The sequence below is a fragment of the Protopterus annectens genome, chromosome 2.part0 (assembly GCF_019279795.1).
Source record: "Protopterus annectens isolate FY-2018-M chromosome 2.part0, PAN1.0, whole genome shotgun sequence".
Classification (NCBI taxonomy): domain Eukaryota; kingdom Metazoa; phylum Chordata; order Ceratodontiformes; family Protopteridae; genus Protopterus; species Protopterus annectens.
In genome coordinates, this window is record NC_056728.1 from 794,213,403 (window position 1) to 794,240,724 (window position 27,322).

A 27,322-nucleotide genomic window follows, 5' to 3' on the forward strand; every position below is an offset into this window, starting at 1 on the left:
AAATGATTATCGTTTTCAACAATTGGCTTAGTTTCTGGTGTCATTCAAAAGGATAACAATATATGTCTACCAACCTGAAAAGAGATAGGAGGTTGTCTTAACCGTTTTGCCATGGATATCCTGCACTTCTATCCCAAGGTGTCCATATGTTGAATAAATCCTTGTCCATCCCAAAGTACCTTTTTAGGCAATGACAGTATTATAAAACTTTCAACATGATGAAACAGAATCTGGATATCATTTAGGTTTTGCTGCTCACTGCTAGGAGTCTTAACAAAACATTTCACTCCCTCCAAGCACTCCTTACCCTTGAAAACATTGTTGTATGACCATCATACAGGCCTGGTTCAAGACCAACAAAAGCACTCTGTCACTGCCTAGTTTCAAAACCTATCACACATTATAGTCCACCACAGTAGACACAGACACTAAAGATGGCTGTGTCTTCATATTCATTTATATAAACATTCCTAACCAATTAATTTGCACCCCAAACAGGGGTCAACAAAATACTGGATTTTGGCCTTACGAGCATGGTGTAGATTTTCTCACCAGCAATTGTTACTTCCTTCCTGGTCAAATCAGACCACAAATCAGTTGCATTCACCTTAAGAATGAAACCTGAAGCAACTTCCAATACCTCAGTATTCACAGATTATACAAAGGCTGATCTACTAAAAACGAGTGATGACCTGGCTAAATTCAAAAGTCACTTCCATATCTAGAACCTCACTATTTATGCAGAATCCTTTAATGCCAAATTCTGTGTACATGGCTGCATAAACACATCTGCCCCCCTTAGAAATAAATACAACACCAAATTGAAAAAGAAATCCGTACAGTGCAACCCTAATATAAGTAGGATCTATAATAGAAGAAAAAAAACTCCTTGCATGCAAAAAAAAAAAAAAACAATAAATAAAAACAGAAATAAAAATAAAAAAATATCTTACAAGATGCAAAAATTCCAGTTGCTAAAGTGATCAAAAAGCTGTAGACTGATCAAATCAACCAAAATAAGATATGAGGTAGTAATAAGATGACCACAGTGCCATTTTTAACTATGTTAGAAACCTTAGAAACATTGCCCAGCACTGTTCAGAGCTAAAAAAAATGATATCACAAGCTCAGAACCAGAGGATTTTACCAGTGTACCAGCACACAGATTTAGCTCAAACTTCACTTCATGTTGCCAAGAGTTCATTGTCTTATCACTTAACTGCCACTGAAGAATACATACCCTCACTGCAGGTCCTGCTCAGGTCATCAACAGGTAGCGTAATTAGGTGCTGTGTTCACACAGTTATTTCATTACCTTAACCATTAATGAGCATAAGGCTGTGTTGTGCTCAGTACATAAGCAGTATCTGACCCAGCGTAAAAATAAACATAGCCACCATGTTTCTGAATCCTAGAGCATATGAGGTACTACAGAAGGTGTGCTCGCCACAGTATGCTAGACATGTATTTATTTCATCAATAGGACTATCCATTTGTCAGGTAACATTCACAGTACTACAGAATTAAATACATAGCACACTCATCAACAGCTCGGCATACCATTCACTTCAGCAGCATATTGACCACCTGTGAGAAGATGCTGTACCCAAGTACATGTGCAGCAGAGTCCAGATAATAAGGAAGCATGGTGCATTCAAGTCCTCATATGTGATTCTTTGCCAGACAGCGAGAGCTTTGAAAAGAATGCAAAGGGCAAACAGCATTATAGACTTACAGTATATATTTAAATGCCACATTTGTCACTATTAACACATGCCACATATCTGTAAGAGCACATGGCACAGTAGATATAGACTATATACATACATGATGCTTTGGGACCATTTTGGAGTACACTGTAGCACCCTGTTTGCTCCACATATGCAAATGTATTCTGCTTAGGTTCATAGGTTGGTACTAGGCTATCAGCCCTAGGGCCTATACAAGCCTAGCCATAACTATTCCCTGGCTATTTCTTCCCACACTATTTACTTCACTGGACCCCTGTCTAGCAGGGTGACTGACATGATCCCCGGGGTGAATTTCCTTTCTGCCATCCAATCGTCAAGGTTCCTTTTGAAGAGGGCCAAAGAGGCACTCTGCTTGACATGTATGGGGAGTCTATTCCAGAGTCTGTGGAGTCTCTGAGTCGGGAACCTATCCCTCCAGCATGTTTTGTTTATTGTGATGACAAGGTTTAGATCCCTGGAGCATGTGGCTCTGAGGGATTGGGATTTCTTTAAGTGTAGCATGTCCAACAGCTCTGGGTTTGACATGGCCTTGTATGTTAAGCAGAGATCGCCTCTGAGTAGATGATATGCGACAGAGTATAGCTGGAGTTTTTTAAGGTGGTCAGCATAGGGGATTTGCTTTAGGCCTGTGATTCTTTTAGTGAGGTATTTCTGTGGCCTTTCCAGTTGTTACAGATGTCTTGAGAGGTGCATACCAAATGGGGTGTTGTATTCTATAATGGGTCTAATGAGGGATGAGTACAGTGGGACAATGACTTCCTTTTTTCTGGATGAAAAGCTCTTAGTGATGAGGTGTGCCACATAGAAGGATTTCCTGACTGTTGTGGCGATGTGGTTATCAAAGGTGAGACGACTGTCCACCTGTGTCCCTAAGTCTCTTATCACACTTTTGGTGTTTAGTGTACTGCCACCTATGTTGTAATTCACGGGTACATGTTTTTCCCAAAGGGGATAACTATACATTTCTTGGCATTGAGTTTGAGCCCATGGCTCTGGCACCAAGCATCTGTTTATGTAAGGCCCTTTTGTAGAGTATCCACATCATTTGGGGATTCAATAATGGCTCCCATTTTGCAGTCATCTGCGAACTTTGTTAGCCAGAGTCCCTTAGTGTTGGCTTGTGCTTCAGAGAAGTAGATGCCAAACAAGAGCGGTCCCAGGACTGAACCCTGAGGGACTCCACTTGTCACTTGTCTGGAGCTGGATTTGGAGTCGGCTACTTTTACAGTGTGGGTTCTGTCAGTAAGCCAGTTGGCAACCCATTGGGTGACATAGGGATTAATGCCCAGCTTAGTAAGTTTATCTATGATTCCAGAGTGGGGGATGCTGTTTAGGAATAAGCTATCCAATTGAGACATTCACTTGAGAATGGCTTTTGTGCAATTTTTATATATTTTTTGCAATTGTGATTTATAAAAAACAAATACTCTTGTATTATGTGAGCCGGTGGTGTGTCCCAGGCTTTTCTCACCTTTCCTCTATGTAATGTGACAGTGGACTTGGCATATATAAATTAGTGAGGTGTGTGGGCAACCAAGTCACTCACATGCAACATGTGAAGCGGACATCTTTTTTGTGATTTATACCTTTTTAGATTGTAGTTCTCAATGTTCAAGAAAGAAAGAATTGAGTCTAACTGGTGTGTGACATGAAGCTATGTCTGTGTTAGGATGAGGAAGGAAACAGCTTATGCTTTATGACTTAACACACACACACACACACACACAAAATCATGCACATACTGTTATGAGAATGCACCAAAAAGCATTCACATACTATATCCTGTATATATCAGTGAGTAAGCCAGTATACAGAAGTGAGCATTGCAATTCAGAAAGTGTTTGAAACATGTTTAACTCAATAATTTTTATTTCATACTAGTTTTCATTTGCATTTTACCTGGACATTGTACTCTATGACTGCGTTCAGAGTCCTGCCATTTTACAGGCTTCAGCTGCTTGTATACAGTGTGGCAGTATACTGCTTGTGTGCTGTTGCATGTTTGCAGCTGTTATGCTCCTGCAATGGTGGGTGGTTGTGCTTTGCATGGGACACTAAGCAATTATAGGTGTGTGTGTGTGTGTGTGTGTGTGTGTGTGTGTGTGTGTGTGTGTGTGTGTGTGTGTGTGTGTATGCCAATATCTGTATTTGCGTGTGTATGCATGTGTGTGTCAATGAGTGTGCATGTGCATGTCCATATCTCTCAACTGTACAGATTTCAGCAGAATGTCCAGATTTTGACTCATATTTTTTGGTCTGTTACTTATAAAATTTGTGGATTTCTGACAAATCATTGAGGAATGAAGTCACTAAATAATGACAGACATTTGAATTTCAGACTTCATATACTTCAGAAAATACATGTCAATGCAAAATCTATTATTTTATCAACTTTATAAGTTTATAAAAGCAATATTTAAAATCTTACCCTATTTCTGGGCCTTTGTCCAGATTTGTTGTCCTAAGAGTTTGAGATGTATGATGTGTGCACTTACATAAAATAAATCTATGACCTTACAAAGGCTTGGGCTTTGAAAAGGACTGCTCATGTAAAAAATACTACCAGTGTTGCACTGACCACTTTAATGCCTGTGCTTCCATACAGGTTTAGTTTCCTCTGTACTTTTCATATATCTGTAAAAGCACTGAAATATAGTTGTAGATAATAACACATACAGGAGAATATCTTATGAAGTCTCACTGTTGGCTGACCTATAATTAAGGTACTAATAGCTGAAAACAGTGTCTGGAGATGGAATTTTGCAACTTTATGGTAGAAACAACATAAAAAAATGCAATATGCTAGTGCAGATGGTAAGTAAGGAAATATGCAGAGACAGAGAAGAAATATATTGTTGGTGGACTGGAATAAAATTCATGATTAGGGACAGGATATTGAGGTGGAGAAAAGGAGGAGGAAGTAAAAAGGAAGCTGAAGTGGAAAGATTGGTTGAGAACTTATGGATGCACAAGAGAAAGGAAAAATAATTGAGTAGAAAAGCGATGAAAAGAGAATAAAAGATTTTACAAGTTCTGATCAAGTGGTTATGATGTACAAGTTGAATGTAGGAAATACATAATGTAGAGTACATTTTTAGTTTCAGGGAGAGGTGACAGGTATGCATCTGCTGAGGAAATTTGTGGCAAGAAAGCAAAAAATAATATCAAAGCAGCTGAAGCTGGAAGACACAATAACGACTCATAAATACAAAGATAAAAGGAAACGTTTGGGAGGTGTGCAAAATTACATATTGTTGCAACACAAGAAGGAAAATCAAGTCAGGTTACTTATAAGGAGGGGAGTGAGCTTGAAAATGGGCAGTATGATATTATAAGGAGCCTCAACACTAATATTTTACATCTCTACCCCTGCTGAACTCCCTGGCCACAGATCCCGACCTCTCCTCTTATGAGGGTGCTGCCCACTAACCCCTAAAGGTGTGGCTACCTCCCCCTCCTGCAAGAAAGTCAGCATGTTGTCCTGTGATCCTTACAAGCTCCCCAAACACCTGAAGCAGCTCCTAAGCAGATCAGGACCATCAGTTTTTTAGGGCAGTGCAGGTTCATAGGTAAGTACTAGGCTATCTGCCCAAGGGCATTTATAAGATTAACCAGAATATGTTGGCTTTCACCACCACCTTATATTAGTTCTCAGTGCCTATGTCCAGCAAAGCCATTAGTTCCCTGTGCCACTGTCCAGCAGAGCCACTGCAGTGATCCCTGGGGTAAATTTTCTATTCCCCATCCACCCGTCAAGGTTTCTCTTGAAGAGTGTTAGTGAGGGGCTCTGCCTGATGTATATTGGAATCCTGTTCCAAAGCATGGGGAGTCTCTGGGATAGGAATGTATCCCTCCAGCATGTCCTATTTATCATTGTGGTGAGTTTTATATCTCTAGAGCATGTGGTTCTCCGGGATTTGTTTTTTTTTAGGTGGAGCATGTACATCAATTCTGGGTTGGACATGGCCTTGTATGACAGGCAGAGATCACCTCTGAGTAAGCGGTATGCAACCGAGTACAGCTGGAGTTTCTTGAGTTGGGCTGCAAAGAGCATCTGTTTGAGGCCAGTAATCCTCTTGGTAAGGTACTTTTGTGGTCTTTCCAGCTGTTGCAGGTGTCTTGTAAGGTACATCCCAAATGGGGCATTGTATTCTATGATGGGTCTAATGAGTGATGAGTAGAGAGGCACAATAACCTCTTTTGTTCTAGATGCGAACCCTTTTGTGATTAGGTGGGACACATAAAAGGATTTTCTAACCACCTTGGCAATATGATTATCAAAGGAGAGATTACTATCTACTTGGGTCCCCAGATCCCTTATTACATTTTCTGTATTTAGGGGACTACCACCTATGTGGTAGTTCGCGGGTACTTTGTTTTTTCCAAAGGAGATGACTATGCACTTTTTGGCATTTAGCATGAGGCCATGATTTTGACACCAGGTATCTGTCTCAGTGAGACCCATCTGGAGGGTGTCTGTATCAGCCGGAGAATCAATTGTGGCCCTTAGTTTGCAGTCGTCTGTGACGTTGGTCTAACATAGCCCTCCTATGCTTGCCTATATCTCTGAGAAGTATATACCGAACAGGAGGGGTCCTAGGACTGAGCCCTGGGGGACGCCACTTGTAACTGGTTTAGAGTCGGACGTAGAGCCTGCAACTCTCACCATGTGGGTTCTATCCATGAGCCAGTTGGCAACCCATCTTGTGACGCAGGGGTTTATGTTCAAGTTGGTGAGCTTGTCTATAATACTAGAATGGGGAATGATGTCGAAAGCCTTTGCAAGGTCTAGGTAGGCTGTGTGGACCTCATTTCCCTTGTCTAATGCCTTGGTAACCATCTCAAAGAAGTCCACCAGGTTTAGGAGGCATGATCTGCCCTTAACAAAGCCAAACTGGGTAGGGTCCAAGGTTTGGAGGTTCCCAATGTCTCTGTTAATGAGTTCCATGATGATGCCTTCCATAGCCTTGCAGACCAGGCTAGTCATGCTTATAGGGCAATAGTTCCCGGGGTCTGTTGTGGCTCCACCTTTGTGGAGTGGGATAACTGTTTCTGTGCGCCACTCTGTGAGTTCATAGCCTGTAGAGAGGCTGAGTTTGAGCAGTGTGTTTAGGTGAGGGGTTAGTTCATTTTTTAGCTCTTGTAAGACACATCCTGGGACACTGTCTGGTCCCACTGAAGCTGTGTTTTTGGCTTTGGATAGGGCTGTTTTAACCTGTGTGTTGGTGATTAATGGGGGCTTACATTCTTCTGCTATGGTTATGGTCCCTTTAGGGGGTGAGAGGGGGGTGAAGTTTGCACTAAACCTGCCTGCCAGAATGTTGGCAATATCAGTCTGTTCAGTGCATTTTGTGCCATTCTGCACTAACTCAGAGCAGATCTGAGAGTTTCCACTTAGGTTCTTGACATAGCTAAAGCACGCTTTGTGGTTATCTTTGGAGTCATTGGCAATTTTTCTTTCAAAATTAGCCTTGGATGATTTAATGAGGGATCATAGTTTCTTGCTGATACTGATCAGGGATGTCTTTCCTTCTTGGGATTTTACTCTTTTCTGTACTAGTTTCCTCCTTCTGTTGTATAGCTTGTTTATGGCAGGGGTCCACCAGACTGGTTTCCTTTTCTTCGAGGAGTGAGTTTTGGTTTTACTTGGGATAGCACGATCCATGCATTCCTGCAGATGCTCACAGAGTGCCTTTATAAAGGTTTCAGCAGCTTGGACAGCATTGTCCTTTATCATGGGGGCTGTGAACCTTTCCACCTCAGTCTTAAGTAAAGTGAAGTTCGCTTTTGTAAAGTTTTTCATGGTGGTTTCCTTGATTTGGGGTGGGGGCGGAATGTGGATATCCAGAGTGATTAGTCTATGGTCTGATCTAACCAGCGAGGGGTTGTCCTCCGGTGTGGAACACCAGTCGCCATGTTGGCCCATGTTGGTGATGACCAGGTTCAATATGTTGTTCCTTCTGGTGGGGGTGTTGACCAGTTGATCCAGGGCGTTCGAGTTTATAAATTCTAGGAAGCATTGGACAAGGGACTTAGTACAGGAGTAGTTCTCTCAGTTTATGTTTGGGTAATTGAAATCAACCAAGATTAGGGTGTTTGGTAGGACCTTCATATTTCCCAGTGTCTCCAGAAATGCGGAATGAGTGTCCTGGGCCGTGGTGGGTGATCTGTAGCAAGCTACAATTTGGATTGCAGTTTTGCCCGTTGTTAGTTGCACATGGATGATCTCTGATGCATTGTGCTGCGCCACTAACCTGGAGGTGTGGGTATCCTTGATGAATATGGATACACCCCCGCCTTTTGTATTTCGGTCCTGGTTCTGTGGCTGAAAGGTATGGTATGAATTATAGCCTAGTAGTGCTAGGGTGCTCACAGGAGCCTTAAACCAAGTTTCTCTTACTGCACAGATGTCAATGTTCTCCATCAGTGCCTCGAGTGTGTGCATTTTGAGGTTTAGACTTCTGGCGTTGAGTAGCCACCAGTTCCGACTGCCATCACTCAAAAATATTTATCCAAACTCAAACCAACTACCCTAACAGCTGACAATCTTCCCACTAAATACTTTCAGCTTGCATCACAGGCCGTAGCTTTCCCCATCTCACTACTAATAAACAGATCCATTAAAGAAAAAACTGTCCCATCCTTGTGGAACACCTCAATCATCATTCCCCTTCACAAAAGGGGCCCTCTACTGACCTCACCAACTACCATCCCATCATGATCCTCTCACCCCTATCAAAGATCTTAGAAAAGTGTATCCACCACCAACTCCTCACCTACCTTCTCTCTAACAATCTCCTCTCCAAATCCCAACACAAATTCCTCCCATCCCACAGTACCACCACTGCCCTAATTAACTTTGTCAACACTATTAACTCTCTCAGGAATCAAGGCAACCTAGTCTCTGCTACCTTCCTAGACCAATCCAAAGCATTTGATACTGTTTCCCATATTAAACTTCTAATCTACCTATCTGACCTAAAGATTGATAGCCTCTCCCTACTCTAGTCTCAGCGTTACTTAGACAGTTGCCAACAGTCTGTCAAATGGCTTGACTCCATATAACCTCCACTCCCCGTCATACTCACAAAGTTCTGTTTTAGGCCCCCGTCTCTTCAACATCTTTACAAATCAATTTCACTTAGCTACAACAAAATAAGACATAGTCCAATACGCAGATGACAGAACCCTTATCTGCTCAGTCCCAAATATCCAGCTCCTCCAGCAAAAAGTCCAAGAATCCTTTGCAGACATAGAAAATTGGCTAAATAAGGCACAACTAATATTAAATCCCAAAAAAACTCAACTTATGTTAATTCACCAACCAAAGCCCAGTGACCCCAACTTCTCTATATTCTCAAATAATAAGAAACTAATCTCCCCAGTATCAGACGCCGAACTACTAGGACTTAAAATTGACCTTCAACTAAAATTCAATAAACACATCTCTACAACCATCTCCAAAGTACAGAAAAAACTAGGCACCCTTTATCGTTGCAAGAAGTTCCTTAGCTCCAAGGCACAAATTGACATTGCCAGAACTCACCTCCTGTCCACACTATTTTATGTATCCCCAGTACTTACAAACATAAATAAAACTGACCTAAACAAACTTACTACCTGCTATAACAAAATAGCAAGGTTCACAAATAATATCAAGTTTAGCTCCCACCACTGCCAATCTCTACAAATATTACACTAGCTCGAATTCCCCAACCTACTACACTACCACCAACCTTGTCAACCAAATATTACACTATCCAGAGAAAATTTCTGCTCTATCTGGTCTCCTAAACTTCTATGCCTCCAACAAATCCCTACAATCTGACAATAAAGCTCTGATCACTATCACCCCCTGCAAAAATAGCTCAGGCAATTCCCTCTTTCCCAACGTAGTCACAAAAACATGAAACACCCTGCCTCCTGACCTCAGAATGCAAAACCAAACTTTTGCATTAAAAAACCTCCTTAAAGCTTACCTTTACAGTAACCACCTTTGTAACTGCAACCCACCTTGCTGAAATTACACCAACTCCTAGAGTTTACCTTATTGCAGACCGTACTGTTTCTCCCTTATGCTCTGGGTTACACCAACTTGTCTAACAACCAATGATATCTGTACATATTGTACATATAGCTATAACCTATCTTTCTGTACATATTGTATATATTGCTAAGACTTGGAAATGCTTTGTTATAATATGTTCTACTACACTAAGACTTCTGTATAAATTTAATCTACTGTTTCCTATTATGCAGTTGTAAAAGTCTTTCTTTTCATCTCATTTTATACTTTTGTAACTAATCACTGTCATTATTTCACTTACTGCAGTGTCTGAAGCTTTTCTCCCTAGGATTCCGCTGAAAATGGACACCAGTTGTCCAGCCAGACTATCCTGGTAAACAAATGTTAAATGAATAAATAAATAAAGATGAAAGATGACCTATCCATTACATGAATAGTAGAAAAACAAGATATCCATAAGGGTCCAATCTTACTTTTTAGCTGGAAAAAAGGCTGAAGGGCATTTTGATTAAAGAATAAAGTACAATACAAGAAACTGTAGCGTACACATTCATGATGAAGTCAGGTAATGATGGTTTTGGAAAAAAGGCAGATGATTTTTCAGGTCTGGGAAATTACAACTGAAATTGGCTAATCACAGAAGATATAAAAACATAGACAAGGTCTTGCCATTATGATTAGATACACTTCTATGAATTAATTACGATTTTTAGACTGGATTTACAAAAGGTCAGATAACTACATACTTCTGGTAGATGTGGATAAATAGGTAGACTTTGCAGGCAGAGAACAAATTGAAAATAGAGTGCTGGGATAATTCAATATGAACTTAGAAATGATGTTGATAATATTTGTCTGAGAATTTTAAGGGAGCCCTTGAAAGGAACAGGATTTGCAGAAAGACTTAAGAATATGGATTAACACTTTGTATACAGATTCACAATTATATGGTACTGTAAATGAAGAGGTTTCAGAAGTGGTAAGAAGAAGCCATAAAAGGCAAGATGCCATTTGCTCTCAGAACTATTTATTTTTATGGCAGATGTGTTGACAAGGCAAGTAAAGAGTAAGTTGACAATAAAAGATGAGGAAAGTAGGATAAGATCATTTTCCAGGATATTTGCTCATGACTATTCTGTTAGCAGAAAATATAAATTGGTGAAGCTCTGGAGGTAACATTAGATTTGTCCCAGTATTTTGGAAGGATGTTAGATATAGATTGCATCCAGAAGGAAGTTTTAGTAACATCCATGGTGGATAGGAAAAGGGGGAATTTGAATATAGAGAAAAAGGTAGGCGTGGTTTGGATAAACGTCATTATGTGGAGAAAACTATTAAAAGAAACTTAGAGGAACTGATGACAAATGTTAAGAAGCAGTGAGAAAAGGGCAGAAGAAAAGGTCCGAATCAATGCAATTGAATTAATTACTTACCCAATTATAATTCATGTGAGCAAGAATCTTCCAGTGTGACTGCATTATTCCAGATGAATTAAAATACAAACTGAGTTCAAGAAATAAGTAAGGGTAAAAAGCAGTGACAACAGAAAAAGGAAGACTAATCACTGAAAGTATCTGGAAAATTGGGCATGTTGCATTCTATAATTTGCTTGTTGACCTCAGTAATGTACAGTGGTTAATGGTGACAGAACTGGGGGAGGTGGGTTGGTGCTTAGATCCAGGAAGGAAGAAATAAAACTGGTAGGTTGGAAAAGGGAAGGGAAAGGAAAGCACCCTAAGAACCTGTGGATGTAATTTCTGAAGATCAGCCAGGAAAATTTGATGTGGTAGTGTAATACGAGGTGGGGTTGTTAGAAAAGGATAGCTTATGGGGTTCAATGAGATGGGAAAGTAAACTAAGGACAGATTAATGTGATATTTAGTATATGGAATTCAAAAGTACAAACGACTGGAGCAAGTGGTTAAAGGACTGGAATGGAAAGGACTGGTTGGTAGGTTCAGATCCTTTAGAAATCTGATTAAATAAGGATATACTGTCAGAGGAATAGGAAAATGGCATCAGTCTAAGGGAAAGATAGTTAGGAAAGAGGAAAAGGACCAACATAAAATGTAGTACAGAAAAGAATAGTGCAGTGATGAAAGTGGTGTAAAAGTATCAATAAGGACATGATTTATAATATTACAGAGAAGTGAAGAAGGATAGTAACATTTGTTTATTTACTGTTTATTTACCTATAGTTTATTGATCACGTTAGTACCACCAATTTATGAACACATTTTCAGGGGATAATAGAGATGGTATTCACACTACTAGAGGAAATTTCACCAGGGCATTGGGGAAATTCACCTCCACTTTCCAATAGGTGCCATGGGGTCTGTTACATCCACCTGTGCTACCACCAAGTCAGCCACATGGGACCTCAGTATAACATGTTATCATAAGTATGACACACACATAGGAGTGCATCACCCCCCCACCACCACCACCACCTCCACCAATGCTGCACTTTAGTGTCAGCAATTTGAAAATCAATCAAAACAATACAGAACTGATGAGCTGAGGAAGAGGAGGTACATAGTGCAGAAATTAACTACTGAATATCTGAAAAATTATGAAACTAATGACATTCAGTATGGGAACAGCAGATGTATAAATAGCTTCTATCCTACATGAGAGTAGAAAAATGGGAATTGTTGCAGGCGTGATATGGAAAATTAGGGAATGGGACAAATTTGGTGGTTGTAGTTAGACAAAGGACTTATGGCAGCAGGTTCAGGATAAGTGAATAACAATTTCTGGAAAGCAAGCAATATTACCTGGAGCTTCTTTATTTGGGGAAGGAAGGGTCCCAATAATGGAAGGTCAAAAGACAGAAATAGATAAAAGAGGAACTGGAAAGTATTTATGCTGGGGGTTTACTATGCCAGAAATAAAATAAAGACTAGTAAAATATAATTTGGAGTATAATGTGAGTGGTAGGAAAAACATGTAACAAAGAGTGGAAGAAACTGCTGACCTTTTAAAAGTGGGAGCATGGTAAAAGGTTATGGGAAATAGAATGTATTTGTACTAAGTAATAAACAAGAAGACAAAAAAACTACTTAGAAAGCAGGAAAAATGAGTTTTGGAGATATGAAAAAAGTATATCTCTTAGAATGAAAGACTACTGGTATAGGTTTATACTGAGAACGAGTGGAAAGAGAACACAAGCTGAAGCCTGCAGTTGCGTTAGGTTTGTTGGGGTTCAGGCATGCTATGTAAATATGGCTTTGGTATTACATTCAGCATATTGCTTAATAATGCTTTCTTATATGTTGGAAATGAAAGCGTACACCGACTTTGATATGCCTGAGTATAATAAAACTTATTCAAACAAACAGAATACTCTGGCATATAGTAAATATTTAAATTACACCTAAAAGATGTTTTTAGAGATCTCTAGATGGTAATAACTTTGCAACATCATGCCACTTAAATCTTTAAAGTTTTTGACTGTTTTTACTCTGCTAATGTATTTTATTTCAGTATGTCAGAATGTGGCCCTTTGACCATTAATGAAATACAAAAAATGCTTAGCTAGTGAGATGCTTTACAGACATTTACTATCTCAAGACAATTTGCAATATTTGACTTCATCTGATAGCTGCCGTGAGAATGTAGATGTAAACATTTAAATCACTGGAAAGTAACTAAGCTTTTCTCTACTACTAGCTCATGTCATAAATTATACTTTTTTTCTCAGCTTTTACTAGTTTACATCTTAAAACTCTAAGCCAGACTTTCCCCCGGATTCTTAATAGTTTGCATGGCGTGCATGATTAGTGTTAGATGAAATTTTGCCAATATGGCGGCCAAATGATCCACGTACTTGCACGTCTGACGTGCGTGAGCACTGTAGCATTAGTGCTGCACGTCCCTAGCTCCCGTATGCAAATCACCCCATTTGCAGGTGAAAACCATACAAATGAGGTAAATTTGCCATCCAGGAAGCAGGAATCAGGGCGTGCAGGACTAGCGTAATATGTAGAAATGTACTCAGTTAGTAACCGAGTACGGTACTGCAAACTCCAAAACAGAGCAATGACAGCTCCAAATGAAGACTGCATATCATTGAGGAAGCATGCCAATGGCCTAGTAGAAGGCCATTGGCATTGCAAAATGTTCAAAAAATAAAAATAAAGACTTTTATTATATTTCGCCGATCTCACCTGTATAAGCATAGGGCAGTGGTGTGCAAACGGGATTGAGGGGGGGGGATAATAAAATAAACCTAAAATAAGCATTCTAACTAAAAGCAATAGTCTGCCATGCAAGTCAATGGTAGGCAGAAGACAACCTGGCCAGTAAGTAGTGGTTGCTAAGGGGGTAGGCTCAGTGTGGGACATGTAACTATGCATTAGCAGGCAATCCTATGCAAATGAGGTGAAGGATAGTGAATCCCAGTTTTCCCCAGGGTGAGGTCCCAAGAGTGTAAGAGTATAAATAGCTGGGTGCAAGACTAGGATATAGGTGACATCATGGGGGGGGGGGGGTGTCAGGCATACTGTAAGTGGATTGAAGCCGTGTGGCTTGGGATTGCTCCTTGATTAGCACAGATATGCTAATGGTGTATCTAAACCTGCCTAGCACTCTTTCCAAAGTGTAGGCAGGTGTGTACCATGCACTGGGTTTTACAGGAAGGAGAAAGAAGTTAAACCAGGAAATAGCAGCTCTGTCTACATTTGAGCACTCCGTTTGCGTGGTGCGCACACGGGCTTAAACAGGGACCCAATGGGAAGGGAAAACAGCAGTAGGAAGGTAATCAAGGAGAACTAGCTGAGCTGAGAGGTAAAATGTATCAGAATCAGTCAATTACACAGGCAGCAGACCAGCCCAGCCCAGAACACCACTATAAACTAAGCAAACACCTTCCACTCTGGGTTTTCCACACTCCATACCACCGGTGTACACAAGCGGGGAAATTTTAACAAACAAACCTACTAAATGAGAAGGGCTGCAGCAGGCAATATAGAACAACATGTGCAAGAGGCTGAGGGTGGTGAGGATGTGAATGCTGCTCAACAACCCACAGTGAGGAGACACAGAAGAGTGTACAGACCCAGGGTAACTTACCAGGGGCTACATGAGCTGGAGATAGTGGAGTGCAATAAGGTGGACAGAGACCTCCTACAGCAAATTGTTGAGCTGTGCTGGCCACACCTGACACACCAAACTGGCTGAGGGGAACCTATCCCATTGAATACCAAGGTATGTGTAAGCCTAGGTATACTAGCCACAAATACCTCCCAAAGCACAACTGGGGATATCATGGGGATCTCACAGGCATCAGCATCCAGAGTATTCCATCAGTTCCTGGATGCCATGTCAGCACATGCCAGTGAGCATGTATATTTCCTCAACACACGTGAGGTGTTGACCAGCAATATGCGTCTCATCCACCAAATAGCAGAATACCCTGGAGTAGTGAGTGATATACACTGCACGCACTTATGCATCAAAGCACCACCTGGTGAGCAGGGTAGGGTCTACATCAATCGCAGGGGCATCCCCTCCATCAACTGCCAGGTTGTATGTGATGCCAAGGGCATTATAATGAATATGTGTGCTGGCTGCCCTGGAAGCTATGACGATTCACACATATGGCATCTGATGCAGCTGTACCACAGACTTGCCAATGTGGACACCCCCTACAGTCACCTAGTGGGGGATGCTGGATATCCACTGTTGCTGTGGCTGATGATATCCATCAGAAATGCACACACACCTGAAAAACAACGCCATAATGAGGCACATGCACAGGCCAGACATATAATAGAACTTGGAAGGCTGTGTAAGCTGAAGTCCTAAGTGTTTCATTAAATTCGCTTACCTCTTGGATCGGTGGTCTTGGTAGTATTTTATTATTTGATTTTTATTTTGTTTTTTTAAGTTGTATTTGATATAATAGAGTATGTGTTTGGGATGCTCAGGTCAGGTTCCGGTGTCTGGACACATCCGGTGGAGTCTTGCAGTATTCACCAGCTATATGTACCCAAATTGTTATGCTATGTGCTATGTTACACAATATGATCCTGTGGAAACAGCTGCAGCAGGAACAGCATAGGGCAGAGCCACACAGCCCCCCACCAATGCCAAGGCCTGTACAGGCACAGAGGGACTCAGAGGAGGAACAACCTGAGCCTGCCCCTGTAGGCAGAAGGAGGCATGCCCAGTATGCCCTGGCCTTGGCAAAGAGGCAACGCATAGCATATGCACTGACACAGAAGGGACCCAGGGAATGACACCTCTATCTGACTCACACAGACAGTAAAAGGGATGCCAAACATGACACTACCTGTGCTCAACCATGTATAGGGAGTGTACTATGTGCATCCGACATAGGCAGCCCTCCAGCACCATCCTCAAGTCTGGTACACCCTCAAGGTAAGTCAATCAACCTACCAATTGCAAAATGGAGTAGAATGTGTTGTTACCTGTAGCTATGGTATGGATGTGAGCATGCAAGGGAATTGGATAGCCGAATGTTAAGGCAGCAGACAGTAGACACCCATAGTGGCACCATGACATCTGTAACACATACTGGAGTCACCATAGTAGCCAGTACTACACAGTGTGACAAAACCCACTGCAGGAAATGGGCTGATTAAAATGTGTGTCCATTAAAGCCACTCATGCCAGTCAGGAAGGTTCACATACCCAACAACAGTCTCAGCCAGCAGGACAGGTGAAGACAAACACAAACAAATGCTGTACTATGGCCTCTGAATTTGCCCTTTGGGTAACCCCTCCCCCAGGCCTACACAGACAGACAACAGTAGGCCAGGCAGTTGGATGTAAGTTATGAAGGCTAGGAAGTCAGAAACTAATATGTAGGTAAACAATGCTAGGATCTGTAGTACACTTGTATGCCTCTAGCCAGCAGGATAGGTAAGACTATGGACTGAAATGGAGTACCTGACATGCCAGTATAGTCCTAGAAAATGTGTACATGTGTCAGGTGTGACCCCCCCCCCTTATTCAACGTACACTTATAGTAACAGGTGGTCCCCCCTGCTATGCAGAAATGTAGCACCAGTCAATGCCAAATGACTGATGGATACCCTGCAGACACAGTATGCTAACTGTCGGTGTACAACACAAAGGTCAGCACCGCAGTACAAACTACCTGGACTTGATCCACACACGCAATACAGATGGCCATACTCGGCATGTTCGCACACTTAGAGGAATGAAGGCATTGTCAGTCAACAACATACTGAAAGGTCATACTGGGCATGCGCACACACTTAAACACATGAAGGCCATGTCTGCAAATGCCAGTGGACAAGACATATCTGGCAGACTCAGTTCTTAGCGCAGACACATGTCAGTATGCACCACTCCTGCCATGCACACACAGTGGATAGGAATACAGACATATATGTAAGGACAACATAGTATAATAAGCCAAAGGTAGATGGACATAGATGTGTGGAAGAGGGTGACCATTAAAACACACCAAGAAATCACACCAAACTTATAAAATGTAAAATGATAGCTGCTACAACAATCCACATAATGTTCTCCGTTACAGACCACAAGTCTCTTAATGTATGAATATTCCAACCAGTTTAATGACCATCAAATAAATAATCACAATCGAATTAGGCGCCTTTCGTCTTTCAAATCACAAAGACTTCTTCAGATATTTTGACATTAGCACTCCCTCCACTTAAAGTACCCTCCTATTCTATCACATCCGGATTGTTGTAGCAGCTATCATTTTACATTTTATAAGTTTGGTGCGATTTCTTTGTGTGTTTTAATTGTTGTTGATGTCTCAGATGGCTGCGGACAATGCGGATAGTAACCAGATGGCAAGTACACAGAATAATGAACTTGGTAATTTGACTTTACTTATTAATTTGCTCTCCCAGCGTATTGAGGACCTGTCCACTAGACTGGACAGGATGGGAGATTTACCAACTAATAGTCAAACAAATGGAATTGGTAACAACTGTGTACACCAACCGAGAGTTGATTCTAACAACGTTAACAGAGTTGATGTGAACCCCACTACATCTACCAATCAGAGACATTCCATACAGGACAGTAATGGGGAAACTGGTAGTGGAAGGAACCGAATGGTAAACAATATAACATCTAATACCTCAGGGCTTATTGGGACTCCGAACATAGCGACTTGGCTAAACGAACCAATGACATTCAAAAAAGCTGAATCAACTTCACAACAGGAGAACCCGGCTGGAGGTAAAGTAACTATCACTACAAATTTAAAAATGTTAGACCATATCTTGGTGAAGTACAAAAAGCTTTAATTGGAAGTAGCGTACTTTCAAGAGTGTGTTAAAGAAAAAATAGTACCGAAAGGTTTAAGAGTATGGCAGTACCCAACGGGACTCGAAGAAGGGTCAACTTTTCATAAAGACTTAATAAACATGTTTGACAAACATGGAATAGAATTGTTAGAACTAATGGTCAAACACTACCAAGTGAACTTGGATGTTTTAACAACAGATATACAAATAAATAGATCAGGACATAATTAATGACATAGACTTCGATCAATACAAGTTTGATTACAACAGAACCTTTGACAGTATCAACCAATTAATGGAAAAATTACAGGCTACCAAAGTTAGGAAAATGTAAAGGGATAAGGTAGCCTATAGAAACAGAACAGCCTATCCAACCCCCCCCCCTATCACAAGTGTGGAAACCAATGGGTGAACCACAAAGGGAAGGGGTGGTATTGAACTCCAGGAAGCAGAAATAGGTGGACAGTCAACTAGTGTAACAGAAGATAAGCCCACTAGTAGTAACAATGGAATATGAAGGAGTGAGAGAATCACCCAAAAAAAATAATCCTAATTTTGGAGGCCAACAAGGTTCAAATCAATATCAAAACGTAGGTAACAGTGAAAATTTTCACCACCAGATTTGGAACCATACTCCCCGAGGGGCAAAACAACAATGGCCCAACAACAGCAAGAGATGGAGGAGATAGAACGAATGGACACTATGAATAAAAGGTACTGTAAAATATTGACAAACTCACAGGGTGATTACAAAGTCTTCAACTACATGGAGACTGAAACTGAACCTGAAGTAATCGAACTGTGTGCAAAGGGACAAACATTTGTGGTTGCAGAAAAAGCACACTTAGCGCAAACACTTATTGATTTGAAATTACTGGCACGTAAAGTAAATTTAGCAATAATTATGGGACCTAATGAATGTAAAGAAAATGAAATGCATGTAGCTAGTACTTATAACCCACCACTTCATAATAGCATCGCTTTGTTTGAAAAAATGTGCAAATGTGATTTTATAGGTATAACATTGAGAATAGAAGAATGGTGAAAAACAAAAAGAACATTACCAAATATGAATGTCAGGCAATTAATGAGTTACAAAAGCTACCACTCAGATTCATGAAGCCAGATAAGGGAGGGGGCATAATCATAATGCAGGTAGAGGACTACAAACAGAGAATGAAAAGGTTATTGGATAGTGAAACATACATAAGAGTATAAAGAAATTAGCTTAATATAGCTTACACTAGAATAAAGACTTACCTAAATGATTTGTTTATAGAAGCAAAAATAGACATAGACGTATAATTATATGACTATGATAACACCACAAATTCCTCTAATATTTGATGTGCCGAAAATTCATAAAAACTTAGTAGATCCCCCTATGAGACCCCTCGCAGACGCACGAAACAGCATAACATACGGTTGTGCTAAAGTAGTGGATTCCATTTTGAAAAAATATATCAAAGATGAGAGACAGATTTGTAAAGATTCATGGTCCTTCTTGAGAGATGTAAACAATTTAGAATTTAAAAGTGACTACAATTTTATGATGATAGATGTGAAAGACTTATACACATCTATCCCACACCAAGAAGGAATAGAGAGGGTCTCAAGTCGATTGAAGAAATTGGGGGCCCCAGTGAGTGAAATTTGTCTAATAGAGGAGCTATTGGACATTATTTTAAGTAATAACTACATCACATTTGACAACTCCTTTTATTTACAAAAAAATAGGTGTTGCTATGGGGTCCCCCTGTGGTGCAAGTTTTTCGAATCTGGTTATGGCAAATTGGGAAGACGAATTCCTTTGGAACAACCCTAGTATAAAGGAACAAGTATCCTTTTATACAAGATTTTTGCATGACATTTTTGTCATTATAAAAGGTGACGAGGAAGCAGCTAAAGATTTATTAAATTATTTCAATAACACTACAGAGTTTTTGGGGTTTACATCAAGTTATGGAAAGAATAGGATTAATTACTTGGATATTGAGTCAAGAAAAGATATTGTCAACAAAATATATGTAAGCACCATACACAGGAAAGAAACATATTCCAACAGCTTTCTACATTTCACAAGCTGTCACCCATTTCACCAAAAAAGATCGGTTATTAAGGGTCAGCTTGTGAGAGCTGCTAGAATGATAAGTCTGGAAGCTGACTTTCATATGGAATGTGAAAATCTTGAAGGAATGTTCCTTAACAGAGGGTACCCCCTGAACCTCTTAGTAGAATTAGTTGATGAGATTAAGAACAAAAGAAGTAGGGGGGTGTATAAACCTATTTTGTGGACTGAGCAAAACACTAGTAGTACTAGTCACATGACTCCTAACAATAGTAACGAGGTAAATAACCTCATTAACTATAGTTCTGTGACAACTTACAGCGTTAATGCAAAGGACCTAAGAAATATCCTATATAAAAATTGGGCGTTAATAGAAAGTGATCCTTTCATCATTAAGACATTTCCAAAACTACCTCAGATAATATTTAGGAAGGGAAAGAACGTTAAAAGCATTCTGAAAAACAAAACTTGGATTACAATTAGAAATCCAGGGATGCCCAAGTGTGACATGTAATTTTTGTAAGCACATGGAAACTGGTAAAAGTTACTGGATTAGAGATAGGAAATATGACACTAGAAAGAAATTCAATTGTTATTCCAAGCTGGTCATTTATCTGGCAAAGTGTCAACAATGCCCTGTATTTTATATATGGAAAACTATTAGAACTTTGAAAGAGCTAGTGTATGAACACTTGTATAGTATAAGTCGTAAGAGAACAGACAATGCACTTGCAAAACATAGTAGAAAAACCAGAACATACATTCAAGTTCCGAGCCATTGACCAAATTTGTTCTGATGGTAGAGGGGGACCCGAAAGTCTACTCCTAGAAAACCTTGAACTGTTGTGGCAGCTCAGCACAAACGCCTGCTTCTATCCAGGAATAAACAAATTTAATTCCATTCTATGTATTTTAAGGCTGAAGAATTTAAATAGGTGTAGCTAACATAAGTGACACTTAAAGTATGAAGGTTTAGGGATAAAATAAGTAGTATGAGTATTTTACTGTAGAACATTTTTTAACATGTAACAACAAGCTGTAATTGACTGAAACATTTTAAAGTTGTAAGTTTTTTAAATATGTTGAACAAATCTATTAGACTAAATAAGTCATGTGATAGAATAGGAGGGTACTTTAAGTGGGGGGAGTACTAATGTCAAAGTATCTGAAGAAGTCTTTGTGATTTGAAAGACGAAAGGCGCCTAATTCGACCGTGATTATTTATTTGACGGTCATTAAACTGGTTGGAATATTCATGCATTAAGAGACTTGTGGTCTGTAATGAAGAACATTATCCAGATTGTTTTAGCAGCTATCATTTTACATTTTATAAGAAGAGGGTGACTGTGACATGGAGCCATCCAGGCCTGTCCCACCCAGCACACAGCCAAACGGCACCAAACACATGAAGTGCAGATGTCACTCACTGCAGATACTAGCCACCAGTATCTGTCATTATGGCAGACTATGTGGTGCACGTGCCAGCTGTGCAACTTGACTGTACAAGGAAGTAGTCATCTAGTAGCTGTATATATATATATGTACCTGTGACCTATGACCCCATGTGTGCCCACATGTGGCATGTCAACCCCTACATGAATGGGTTATGGCCCATGCACACACTGCCCTCCCCATAGCTGTATTATGACAAGCCTGCTGAGGTCATCCAATGTGAAATACCCCTTTGGGAGAGCTGTAGCTCAGTAATCTCCATGGCGTGTCCCATAACTGGGTACTGCTGTAGTGATAAACTTGGCAATTGTGTGAGTGTGTGTTTGTGTGCCTGTCTGTCTCTGACTGTGTAGAGAGCAATGCTTTTTAGGCTGCTCACATTCCGTACAATTCTTATACTCAACTTTGGCAAGGCTGCTGATGTCATTCACCTAGAAATACACCTCTGAGAAGATTACAGCCCAGTAATCTCTGTAGTGCATCCTGTAATTGCGTACTTCTGTAGTGTGTAGTTAGGTAGGTGTTCTAACCTTAGACATGCCAACTGTGTTTGTGTATGAATGTGTGCGTATCACTGAGTAAAAAACAATGCGTTTTAGGCTACTCACACTCTGTGCAAATCATATACGCAACACTGGCAAGGCTGCTATCACTCACCTAGAAATACACCTGTGGGGAAAGTCATAACCCAGTAATCTCTGTAGTGCATCCTGTAACTGCGTACTGCTGTAGTGTGATACTGTAGTTAGGTAGATGTTCCAACCCCAGACCTGACAACTGTGTGTGTGAATCTGTGTGTCTCTGTTTGTCTTTGACTGAGTAGAGAACAGTCCTTTTTAGGTTACTCACACTCCTTATAATTCATATACTCAACTTTGGCAAGGCTGCTGATGTCACCCACCTAGAAATATACCTCTGGAAGGTTGTAGCTCAGTAATCTTTGCAGCGTGTCCTGTAACTGTGTACTGCTGTAGTGCGATTTATAACTGTGGTAGGGTTCCATCGCCACCCATGGCAGTTATGGATGTTTTGTGTGTGTTTTAATGTCTGTGTATGGAGCAATGCATTATAGGCTACTCACTCGCAGTACATTTCAAATGCCCTACTTTGGCAATCCTGCTGATGTCATTCATTGTGAAATACAACTTTGTGGAAAACGTTCTGTAATAATCCCTGTAGTGCGACCTATAACTGCTCCATATTGTAGTGTGATATAGACCTTGGTTAAGGGTTCAATACCAACACATGTCTGTTGTGGATGTTTCGTGTGTGTCTCACTGTCTGTGTAGGGAGCAATGCATTTTAGGCTAGTCCTCACAGTACAGTTGACATACCCTAGTTTGGTAATCCTGCTGATGTCATTCGTTGTGAAATACACCTTTGGGGAAAAGTACTTCAGTAATGTCCATGGCACGTACTATAACTGCATAGGGCTGTAGTGTAATAAACTAGTTCGGTAGGGGTTCTACTCCCAGACATGACAGGTGTATGCGTGCGTTTGTCACTTGTATCATGTGCAGAACTGGTTGTGAGTGTGTGACCCCTGTGGGTGTGTTTTTAACTTGTATCCTGTGTGGAAGAGGGTGTGAGTGTGTGACCCCTGAGGGCAAGGTGGAGAGGGTTTTGCCTATTTTGTTTATGGTGGCCTATTATATATCACAATGTCAACCATACAGGGATAACAGATGTAAATTAGCTGAGAGGCTAGGGTGCAAAGCCATACCCATAGATGTGATATCATGGCCAGCCAATCACAGTTAGCAACCCCACTATTATCCAGAGCACACACTCAACCCATGTGTCATACTCACACACATGCCTAGGCAACAGCCAATATGTGGGTGGTACACTGCATATTGGCCACTGATAGCAACTATGCAGTGATAGAGGTGGGCTACAGAGGGCATGTCACCCTGCTCATCTGTCCAATATGCATGTACATGCACACAGTGCACCTCCACCATGTTCCCCAGTAGACACCTGCACCACCTATGGTGCCTTCACATGTTACTCACAATGGACATACCATGCCTGACAACATGCCCTGTATGGACAGATGATACTGACATCAGGGAATGCTGTTTGCATGCTATCAATGTAGATGCAGGGTAAACATGCTACCCATTACCAGTTCCTGCTACAGGTTGGCAAGACTGGCACATCTAATGATAATCTGTGTTCACAACATGGGTCAGACACCCCAGGTACAGTAGCACATGTCACTGTAAATGCATGTGGGAGTGTGCACATCTCAGACACCATCCATGTCATAGACTAAGGAACACATACATGGCAAGTGATGCACAGCATTGGCCACACACAATAGTCACCCAGGTGACTGCATGGGGGATACAATACCCACCTGTGTCGGCAAATGCAGAAACTACAGGACTGAGCCACAATGCAGACCATTGTCATGTGGCCTGATGCCAAGGTATACCCATCGCCTACCCTTGCACAGCCTGCTGGCACAGTTGACCACCACACACCCATGCAGACATGCACCCATGCATGTCAGAAACGGCACCCTCTGTGTTTGTGTGTGTGTTGTATGGTGCGTATGTCCATATCCACATCCACACTCACTATAACCCCCCCAGGGTATACTGAAGCATGCTGTCTGATATCTGACACCTCCTTCTACTCCTTGCCCATAGGACCTCTGTATGACCTATGTGGTGCATGTGATACCTGCACATTGATGTGTTGTGGCAATCCCACTAGTGATAAGTTGCACTCCTTGCCCTTCCAAGTGTGTCAATGTGTGTGCATCTCTGTGTGAGTGTGCCTGTGTTAATGCTGAAACCTGTTCATGCAGACAGGCATGTGTACGTCACCTACTGTATATCTACCTTATCCCTGTTGCAGATGTCATTCACCATCACATATGTTCTGAGTGCTCCACAGCAGGTAACCCATGTGGCGCATCCAGTAACTGCATCGAACTGTGATAGTACTACATACTTGTCGGGTGTTTGATACCCTGTGCTGGTAGGTGTGTGACACAAACATGCTTCAGTTTTACTCTTCCAGCGCTTCCTGACATGCATTTGCCTCTGTCTGCCTCCCCCACCCCCTCTCCGGTGGATGTGGAGGCTCAAACCTGCTTTGCTTAGGCAGCAACATGTGTATTTTCAGTGATGCTCATGATCAGCTGATGGCCTCTGCACGAATTGCAGCCCTCCCCTAGCTGATTGAATGTGGAACAGCTGTGGTATCATCCCCATAGCCAAATGCATGGAAACACACTCCAATACCTAAGAACATCATGGCGGTGTTAGCCCTTTTCAGTCACTGTGAGCAGGAACTAGATCTTTTGTTTGGCAAACAGCATTTGAGATGGATTGGGGATTTACCTCTAAAGACATACACTGTGGAAAGAGGGCAACAAACAGGAGGGGATGTGCCTGACCCGACTACAGACTGTAAGTGCTGCTATACTGCATTTAGAGTAATGTTGGTTTAAAAGTGTTTGCCTGGATATGCCTGTCGTACATGTCGCAATACCTTCCATGTCAGTGCCATGTACATGAGGAATCCCCATCTGCAGGGTCATCTGCAGAATGGGCAGTGCTGTGCCTTTGGTTTCATGTGTTAGCCACAGTGCATCTATCTGTGGAATGCAGAAGGTAGTGTGAGGATTGCAGTCTATAGATGGTGAAGGCCGTGACAGTTACTGACTTCATATCCCTCATAGGACATATGTTGCAACAAACCCCATTACAATGGTAAATTTATGAGGCCATCACAGCAACATGTCTATACTGGGTTTGTGTATGTGCTGTCAGCAACACCTCTGCCAATCTTTGTACATATGTCATGCATGAAGTGGTGCATATGTGCTGTACACCATAAATAGTGTCATCATATCTGATAACAAGCCAGTGATATATCAGATTGCTACACATGTCATGATCAGTAGGGTGTTATATTTCATGACATAACATGGACATTCTGTGGATGTTTGTACAGTACTGAGGTCTGTGTAGTGATGGTGAATTTCAGCAATGTGTGTATTGTTAATCTGTACATTAGGCTGTGTACAGACTGTGGTAGATATCATTGTTCTAGCTCCCCTTCTATCTGATGTTACATGCTGCCCCACTGTATGGTACCATTTTGCCGTACATGTTTGTAGGGCCATACACACAAATGTCCCATACCACAGACAGCCATCAGACCAAACTGTGTAGCAGCCCAGCATATGTAGGGTCATGCTGCTAGTGGCACATATGAGGATGGTGTAGAACAGATAGTCCATATACTGTAATAATATGCTAGCTTACCATATGTGGCTGTGGCTGTGTTCACATTGGTTGTGGTTATGCAAGTTCACACAGGTGTGTCTTACTCTGTGCTGTGACATGGCTTTTGAGCCTGCTATATATGCAGGTACATGTGCATTCCCTAATACGAGATATAAGCCAGTTATGAGCCAGTCTGCCTGTAGCCTGCACAGTGCATTGTTACATGCCTAGCAGCCTAGTGTACTTACCCAGTGAGATGTCATGTGCAGATACTTGCCAGATGTACTGCTGCCGGGCCTCCCTTAAAAGTCAAGTATGTCAGACAGACCAGTGGGATGCTGTACAGATGTATGTCAATATCTAGTGGGTAGTATGTGTCCCGGCACCCCTGTACCAGCAGTCATTATGTGTCAGGCCAGATAGGAGTGAGTGGATCCAAAACCTATGGTGGCAAATGTATACCAGTCATTATGTGTTATACCCATCTACTTGGCTGTCTACATCCATATTGTCAGGCCTGGTACACATGTTGTGCACTAAGGGATTATGTGTATACCTCTGGGCTGTACAGGGTGTGTCCAAAGTTCCACATATATTGGCCAATATGTCTTTTCTTACTCATGAGCTAAAATGTAATGAACTCTTAAAATTTGCTAAAACTTGGGAATGGACCTGTGTTCTGTAAATACTTTTCTGATGTGCGGAGCTTTTCTCCCTGGGCCTCCACTGAAAATGGACATATATCCAGTTGGACCAGCCTGGTCAACAAATGTAAAATAAATAAAAAATAAATAAACAATATCTCTGCTGCACTCCACAGTGGCATTACATGCTAGCGGAGGTACTTTACAATGATTTCCTTAGAATGGTCGTAAGAAGCCGATGGTACACATGTTATGAGCTGATGTCACCTTCCACACACGCAATGTCGGTGAAGGAAATCCCAATGACAGTAGCAATAATCTATTTATATACCTGCTATACATACCTGACATTCCCTTGCACTACGACTTTAGGACAATAGGGGCTGTGGTAGGGCTACACTCCATGTCCAGGACATATGGTGGAAATATATGTACATATACTTATCCAGATAGCCATATATATATATATATATATATATATATATATATATATATATATATATATATATATATATACATGGCAACCACCCACTATAAATCCCTACAGCATGTGGGCATGGTCCCTTTACATTTCCTGTGTGATGGACATCATTCCTGTGTGTAGGCATCAGTGTTACAGACAGCAGGTAGCAATACCTCTTACAGGAGAACCTGCACACTCAGAGCGGTCACATATTTGTAGGAGGATCAGGAAATACAGACAGAATGTGAGTAGTTATGCTTTGTATAGTACTGGTGTTGAAGGGTGTGTGCACTTACTAGTCTACCTTGGAATGCAGTCTTTCTGCATAGCTCACTACTGTCGGCCTATCCTCTTGCTGGACAGAGGTATGCCTATCATGTGATGTCCGTCCA